We start from the raw sequence: 9,476 nt of genomic DNA, 5'->3' as shown, positions 1-9,476 counted from the left end.
TAATGGGGTTTTGCATGGGAGTTTTCGTCCACAACCACCATCTGGAAGCCCAATAGATGGAAGTGGACCAGACAGAAAGAGATATATATATATAAAGAAGACTTTGGACCTAAGTGCAACTTGAACTTATACACCAAAGTCTAGTCCCTTTCGCTAGACCCCAAAAATGGGACAAACCTTGAATTTGTGGATGTCATGGAGACATACTTTCCGGTCATTCCTAATCGATGTCCCCAGTTTTGGACGCATGCACATGGTACATGTGCAGAGACACACATCTTCCTTCCTTTACTGATTACTACACCGGATAAGGTGGATAAGAATCTGTCGCCAACACAATCATTCTCACAGGAATCCATCTTGATATGTAAGAGACATAATCGGGCGGGCCTAAGAATAGCTTTAGTGAGAGACGTGAGGTCGCGATGGGACGTGGTAAAAAACTCATCAAGATAGATTTATATGACGCACTTGTCCAATCAGTGGCTTGCGGTTTCTCCTGCGAATTCGTAGGGTAACTTCTCCGACTGATCTCTCTTACCACGACCATTGGATTGACGTGAAAATGAACGAGAATCGGTCTGGGTGTGGCGTTGCCTCGGGCACCCTTTGATTGGTGTGGGCTTTTGACGGACATGAAGTTTGGATTTTTTTTTAATTGGGCTAAGCCCAAAGAAAGATGTGAAATTCAGCTCACGTTCTAAAAGCCCAGATTAGCTTTGTTACTTCCCTGGCTTCTTCAGGATGGCCGCCGGGCGAGACTTTAGAGGAGGGTTCGAAACTTATGGAGAACAAAATCTTGCTCATTGAATCGCTGAACTTGCTCCGTTGTTCGACGAGGTCCCCGAATTTGTAATCCGCGTTACCAATTCATTGAACCAGTGGAGAAATATGTCCAATCAAGGCCATCTATCTCGAGTTCCAGCAAGTTCAAGCTTGTGTCAATTGGTTTTTGATTAAAAGCCTGATGTGGATATCATTAATACCCCTCGCGCATTTGAAAGCAAATGAAATAAGTTTAATTGTATCTTTTATTATCTTACTTGTATTTGGGTCCCTGCAAATTCATAGTCCTAATTGTGAACGTCCTTGTTCGTACAGATGTTAGAGATTTAGGTCATCTATCAAAATGATTCTAAATGAACGTTGAGAATAAAAACACTCTATCATCAAGTTTTGTATCGATATGGAAGGGAGCGTGAATAAATGAGATAATAAGGGTATAACTTTACAAGAAGATTATTATGTGCGTATGTATAGAGTGTGACGACCCTAAAGAACTAGCTAGTTACAAGCAAATTTAATATTTTACTTTTATAATGGCAAGCCTTTTGTGGAGGAGTGGCGTGATGATTTTAGGTGAGCCAACTCTTTCTGGACTTTTTTAATGTATTGTATTTGTTTGAATATTGTATCAAATTAGTAACTAGTGGTGTTAATATGAGGAAGCATATGTATATTTATTAAACACATTGTAAGGAAAATTATTGTTGACACATAAATTTTGACTAATCATGTAATAATTAATTGCATAGAAAATTAGGGATTAATCTTTAACTCCTTTAAAAAAATAGTAAAATTGCATTTCATGTAGTCGCATTTGCATCGGTACTAAGAGGACAACAAGAAGCAGGGGCTCGCAGTCGATTGCATGCATAAAATGATGGTCTCTCTTTCGCTGGTCTGAACACGCATAAGAGAAAAAAAATGATGAGAATAGAAGCTCTCGCACGTCCATTGTCTATTCCCCATTAATGCATGCACATGCATACACAAATTCGGTGGACGTGCGGATTCGGGAGAAATCTTCAAAGAAGCAAAAGCAGCCCATGATATATTATATAATATGCCCATAATATTATATAATATATCAGCTTTGGTGACGCAATGAAAATTCACTGAAGAAGAAACCTCCTCATTAATGCATGCACATACACGCACGAAATGGGGGACGTAAAAATCCTACAGGCGCCTGCAAGAAGATTTCCTTGTTGAAGAGCAGAGTGGTGGCGAAAGAAAGGTCTGGAAAAAAAAAAAAAAAAGAGCAAAGTTCAGCTTAAATTCTGGAAAAGTTACGGCTGTATCTTGTCACAATAAAGTTGGCTATCTTCAAGAGGCAATGGACGGCCTATAAATAAGACCACAAGAAGCAGCTTCGTGAGGGCGGGGGAGGAACGAAAAAAATTCATTCGAGAGGTTTGTCAGGGGAGCGAAAAGAGAAAAAAAAAATTCCATTGTGAGGGGCTTCTCCTTCGGTCAGACAAGGGGGAAAGAGAAAACAAAAGAAAAAATTACATCGGGAGGGGAGCTTCTCCTTCGTTCGAAAGAAGAGAGAGAGAGAGTCTGTCAGAGAGAAACAAAGTGAAGTCAGAAAGGGGGCGTGCGGCAGAACAGAAAAGAAAAGGAAAAGACGCTGTTCATCTTCTTCCTTGCAAGTTCCCCTTCTGCCGTCGACCCCTGCTGCCCGAGCTTCCGCGCCGCACCACCGAGCCCGCCGCCGCGCCTGCCCACCTTCCGCGCCGCACTACCGCGCCCGCACCTCCGCGCCGCGCCTTCATCGCCCGCGAGCCCGCGCCTCCGCCAGCCTCTGCCCCGTCTGCCAAGAAGCCGCTAAGCCGCGAAGCCGCTGACCACCGCAGCGCCCAGCCTCGCCTGCGGCCCGCGTCGGTTCGCCCATCGTCCTCTTGCGCCAGTCACCGCACCAGCACCGCCGCTCCCTCAGCGACCCGCACGCCCGTGCTGGCCACTGCTCGTCCCCCCTACGACGCCGCCGCCGTCGCTGCTCCCTCTCGCGCCCTCTGCTCCACGCCCGCTGCTGCCTCGTCGCTCCATCAGCACCCTGCTCACCCACGAGATCTGCAGCCGAGCTCTTGCTTCTACCCCGCTCGCCATCTCCGAGCATCACCGCTGCTGCGATCGGACGCCGGAAGCCGCAGCACCCGCCGAAGTTCCGAGCTCCTCGCCGAGCCCCCTGCTGCCGATTGCCTCGCTCGCCGACTCCCTGCCCACACCACGCGACGACCCCGACGCTGCTCCTGGTCCGCTCGTCGCCCACCGCCTCTGCCGTCGCCGATCTGCAGCGCCAGAAGCGCCCGACGCCCCTTCTCCGCCTCTGCTGTCGCCTGACCGCCTCAGCCCAAGCTCCGCTCCTGCAGTTAGATCTGACCACCGCGACCTCCGACCGGTGACCCGACGCTGCAAACCAGCTGATCCGCCCTGTCCGTTGCCGTTCAGCCCTCTGTTTCGCCCTCTGCCGCCGCTGGTTCGCCGGTTGCCTCCCCTCGCCGGTGCCCCGAACACCGGCAGCTTCGTCCGCCGTCGCCCCTCACCGGAACGCCGTCGACCAGCCCCCTTGGCGACCCGACCGACGGTGACCCCCACCAAAAGCCGCACGAGCCCAAGCCTTGCGTGGGAAAGGAAAAGAAAAAAAAAAAACAAAAGGGGAACATTAGGTAGTTTTTTATTATTATTTTATCTTTTTGTTATATAGTTTATAATTTGTTTTTATATAGTTTTTTAGCGTGATAATTCATTAATGCATGATTGAAGTTCCGATGTGAAATAACCCCCTGAAATTAAGGATTAGGAGTTCGATTTTTGCGTCCGAAATCCGACTCACGATCTCGTGCAAAAATCGACAATTCAATCTCATGCCCGAGATTCGATTCGCGATTTAATTTAAAATTGACCAATCCGATCTCATGCGCAAGGTATGGTTCGTCAATTTTGGGTATTAAACTTATCTTGATTGAATTGGATATTTTGCATAAAAAAAAATTCAAAAAAATGCAAGTTAGATTAGGGCTAGGGTTAGCTTATTTAGTTATTTCGTTTTTAAAAAAATGCATTCAGGATATTAGTTTTTAAGAATTGCACGTGTCAATTTAGAATAGGATTTTTGATTTTTACAACAAAAAAATCCCAAGAAAAATTAATTGATTTAGGATGCTAGTTTTTTGTAGGTTGCATAATAGGTTTTTTTTAAAATGCATGTTTTAGAAGAGATAACATGTCCCTTTAATTTTCACTCTAGTAGTTTTTTTAGTGTTTTTTAATTACGAATTTTCATAAAAAAAAATCATCATGCATTTTAGAATAGAATTGCATGTCTCATTTTAAGTTTAGATCAATTTGCATCTTAAGTTAGAAATTGCTAGATTAAAATAATGTCTTAGTTTAAATTAGGATTTAGCATGACTTAATCCTAAGTTTAAATTGGATGGAATTTTAATTTAGCTAGGTAATTTTTGCATTTGTCTTAATTTCGAATATCATGAATTTGTCTTTAGATAAATTAGTTTCAATTTTTTTAGGATAAATTGCATTTTTAGGAATAGAAATATCATGTGCACGTCATGTAGAACTAGGCTCATATAATTGCCCGTCATTATAATTAGGTCATTTTGATTTGCATATTTAATTATTGCATGTTCATTAAGAAAACACAAAAACATCGCATTTGCATCATATAGTTTAGGCCATATTATCATGTTATATTATTCCATGTTAGATTATTAGCATGCATTGCATATTACATGATTTTCATTAAATAAGTGAAAAAAAAACAAAAAAAAAAAATTGCGTGTTAATTAGAAATTATATCTAGGGTTGTTGATATGAATTTCGATTTAATATTGCAGATGCTTTCGTTGCTATGAGATAAGTCATGCCATTTATTCACTGCTTTATCTGGGTGTTAAATTTGTGGTTTGTGCACCCGCATGATCACTTCACATGTTAGGGAGGTAAATTAAAATCAATTCAAGTTGCCTGCAAAACATTTTTTTTAAAAGAAAATGTACCGAAAGGGTATTAGACAAGTCTAGTGTAACCAAGTCCCCGAACTCATTTAATCTCTGGTTCATAGGAGTAAAGTAATTCTCCCATTACTTTACTTGGGTTTCTAATCGACCCACCAAAAATAGATTAGTGGCAGCTCCATGATAAAAATCATTTTCATATTAAGAACTGTTGGGAATTACTGATCCCCGAAAACCGGATTCGACATTAAATCGAACCCCTAAATCAATGCGGAAGACGAAGCCCGGGAAAACACGTATCACCGATCATAAAGCACACCACGGATTCGAGCGTACCTTGTTAGCCACAGATTAGACACTAATGCTAAAGAAGAGAAAGAAATTCTGATCTGATGATGTCAATTGAAGGGAAAACAGTGCTGTTTGCCTTACTGTTCTTTTTGTCTTTTGGAGAGAGAGAATGCGCACGGGAGAAAAGCGTACGTACGTCTGTTTTTCCAACCAGTGTCTTCTCTCTCTCTCTCATCCCTTTTATACCTTCCCCTTCCACGGGCCATATTCCCGTGGGCCGGGCCTTTTGGGCCCAGCATGGGCGGACGGGCCTTAAGCCCATCTCATAAATCCATCATCTCCCACTCGCACATGGTGGTCCAAAACCAACATGGGCGGATAGGTCCTACTCAGCCCCATCAGAGAAAAATCCATCATAAACTCTCACTTAACATGATGGGCCGAACAGAATCCTCTTTTCCTCTCTTCAACATTCATACCGGTGAATAATCCGTGCGACCAGCATACTTTGAGAGCTCGTTGCTATACATCGTTAGGAATATATAGCAGCTCATAATGGGCATCACATCCCGAGTAGATTTAGTATGCAATTCCCTAGATCGATCGATCACATTTATATCTCTCTTGATCTCTTTTAAACAATGATATATATATATATATATATATATATATATATATATATATATATTGTATTCACAATTATGATTATCACAAAGACAGTCATAATTGGTTAACCGGTGAATACAAAAACTACAATGTGATTCTCCAAATTCGATCTTCCTCTTTCCTTCAAACTCTCAATTTCAGTTCAGCTTGCTTTTAGATCGAATCAACACATGACCATTGGCAACATCCTAAGATAGCAAACACTAAATAGAAATCTTGAGAATAAGTAAGAGTCATGAGGGGACTAAAAATTGAGGAACTCTTTTCCTCAAGAGTCTCACACGACATAAAAGTTGAGATCAAACTTTTGCCACTCTTTTTTGTCGTCTCATGCATACGTAGTATGAAATACGTATTACGGTATTAACTCCTTTCCCATGGAGCGTATGTCTACACCTTTCAATACTGTACATATGATAGTTCAGACATACCCAATGTCTAACTTGAGTTCACATATCTACTCTTTTACAAAAATCATCAGAACTCACATCTGGCATCTTAGACAGATAAAGTAAAATATGTGGGGTATTTTACTTTCGGACATCATAAGTATTATGTCCTCATCTTAACACTTAGTTAAGGCGACATACGTGTTTTAAGTTTGAGCTCTCGATTATCACCTAGATAATAAGCTTAAAAACAGTCTCATCTCTATTTATCACACAGTAAATAGAGGCGATTACCCGTGTGAGTGGGCTAATCTTATATCTCGTCTCGACATACTTCTCTTAACTTAAAGTAATGCACTGAGCATTAAGATGCATAAAGATCAAACAAAAATTCATAGGCATTAATGATGAAAAACACAAATTCATCAAATTGTGAACACTTAGGGAAATTACAATATTCAGTACATCAGCCTCTACGCAATCCTAGAGATTTCATATAGCCACAAAACACATCTCTAGGTATTGGTTTTGTCATAGGATCTGCTACCATTCTATGCGTAGTATGTACTATAAGTTCACATCTTTTCGTGCAACCATATCTTTGACGAAATTATACTTGGTATTTATATGTTTGGTCTTGCCATGATATTTTGGATCTTTGGTGTACACTTTTACTGCTTGGCTATCACAGTTAACCAACAATGAATCTGCAGCACTTCCAATAACACCTAAATAATCCAAAAAATCTCTTAAGCCAAACATCTTCTTATACTGCTGCTGATAATGCCACGAACTCAACTTACATCGTGAACAAGGCTATACACTTTTGTTTCTTACTGCTCCAACATATGGTGCCATTATTCGGTAAGAAAACAAACCCAGAGATAGATTTTCTTTCATCTAAATCTCATTCCCAATCAGTATCAAAATAGCCTTTGAGTCGCAGATTCTTTCCTTAATAACTCAGCATATAATCAGCAGTTCCCTTTAGATACCATAGTATACTTTTAACGGCTTTCCAATGTGCTTGACATGGATTGGATTGGTATCTTTTCACCATTCCAACTGCAAAACATATGTCAGGTCTTGTACACATCATAGTGTACATCAAGCTTCCAACAACACTAGCATAAGGAACATCTTTCATTTGTTCCTTCTCTTTTGTGGAGTCCTTAGACACAGTTTATGGCTCAATCTTTCACCTTTTGCAATAGGAGTGTCTATGGATTTACAATCCCATATCCTTCAATTCAAAATTGGAAGACAACCAACTTTTGACAGTATTGACAAACTCCATATTACTTCCGGCAATTAGTATATCATCAACATATAATGATATGATCACAAATTGATCATTGGATCTTTTGATATATACACAATGATCCTCATCAATCATTGTAAACTCATATGCCATTATGGCATTATGAAAACGTATATATCATTGTCTTGACGACTGCTTAAGGCCATATATCGACCCCCAAAGTCGACATACCTTTTCTTCTTAGCCTTTTACTATGAAACCAATAGGTTGTTCCATATTTATTTCTTCCTCTAATTCTCTATTGAGGAAAGCAGTCTTTACATCCATTTGATGTAACTCAAGATCCATACCAAACACTATTGCCAGAATTATGCGAATCAAGGTAAATCTCACTACAGGAGAGAATGTTTCTACATAATCAATTCATTCCTGTTGATTATACCCCTTCGCCACAAGGCGAGCCTTATGCCTTTCTATCGAGCCATCAGCCTTTCGCTTTATTTTGAGAACCCACTTGTTCCCAATAGCTCTGCGTCCCTTTTGGAAGATCAACCAGTTCCCAGACTTGGTTTGACTTCATTGACTCCATCTCCTCTTTCATTGCATAAATCTATTTTTCCTTACTAGGGCATTTAAGAGCCTCATTAATATTTCTTGGCTCATCCTCATCTTGCGGAGCAATCATAAAAGTTTCCCCTTCAATGTCAAGACATCGACGGGGAATACTTTGGCAACTTTTTCGCCGTATGGGAGATTGTACACTTAGCACATCATTCCCAATTATGCTCCCACTCGGATTAGATAATGATGACATCGTCTCATCATATGGTTGTAATTGGGAATGAGTTGAATTCAATTCATCACTTCTCATATTACTCCCACTTGGACGAACTCCATTAATATCATTATCTTGATCCAAGGTTTCAAATAGGGAGTGATCTTCTCCTATTTCGCCATTCTTAGGAAAATTCATTCACTAAGAATGTGACATCCCGTGATTCATATTAAGTTATACTCCCACTTTCCTGCTCACCTACGAACACATACCCTTTCGAGTGTTCGAAGTATCTCATTAAAATACTCTTCCTTTATCTGGGACTCAATTTCCCAAATTTGTGAGAGGACTCATGTGTATAGGCGGCACAACCCCATGGCTTAAGAAAACTCAAGTCCGGTTTTCTACCTGTCCATAACTCATATGGAGTGGAAGTAACTGATTTGGAAGGCACACGGTTAAGTATGTAGGCAGCAGTTAACAACGCATCACTCCAAAAGGTAATAGGTAAGTTAGCATGCGCCATCATGGACCTAACCATTTCCAGTAGGGTTCTGTTTCTTCTCTCCGCAACACCATTTTGTTGAGGAGTATATGGAATAGACAACTGTCTTTCTATTCCTTTTTCATCACATAATTTTTTGAACTCATCAGATAAATATTCTCGACCTCGATCGGATCTCAATGCTTTTATTTTCTTGTCTAATTGATTCTCTACCAGGTTCATAAACCTTTTAAAACAACTTATTGCTTCAAATTTGTGAGAAATCAAATAGACATATCCGAATCGAGTATAATCATCAATAAAAGTGATGAAATAAATAGCCCCATGCCTTCCTTTTACATTCATTGGACCACAGACATCAGAATGGATTAAATGCAGAGGAAATTCAGCTCTTTTACCTTTTTCAAATGGTTTCCTTATCGTTTTCCCTTCTAGGCAATGCTTACATATGAGCAAATCGACTTTTTCAATATTGCCCAACAAGCCCTCTTTGGCTAGTCTTTTCATATGTTGTTGGCCCATATGACCAAGTCTAGCATGCCACCATATTCACATCATTATCATATAAAGTAGAAGACGTAAAACAGGGGAATAACATATTGACATCACCACAGTCAACATTTAGTACAATAAAACCATCCAGAAAGTGACCAAAATCATAGTAGTTTGTATCCAAATACAAATCTACACATCTATTATGGAAGTTCATACTAAAAACCAAGCTTAACCAACGCCAAAACAGACACAAAATTTCGACGAATCTCCGGAGCATATAGAGCATCATGTAGGAACAAGTTGCGTCCACCACGCATGTTCAATTGGCAGGTGC

The sequence above is a fragment of the Eucalyptus grandis genome, chromosome 2 (assembly GCF_016545825.1).
Source record: "Eucalyptus grandis isolate ANBG69807.140 chromosome 2, ASM1654582v1, whole genome shotgun sequence".
Lineage (NCBI taxonomy): Eukaryota > Viridiplantae > Streptophyta > Magnoliopsida > Myrtales > Myrtaceae > Eucalyptus > Eucalyptus grandis.
This window is presented reverse-complemented; position numbering follows the sequence as displayed.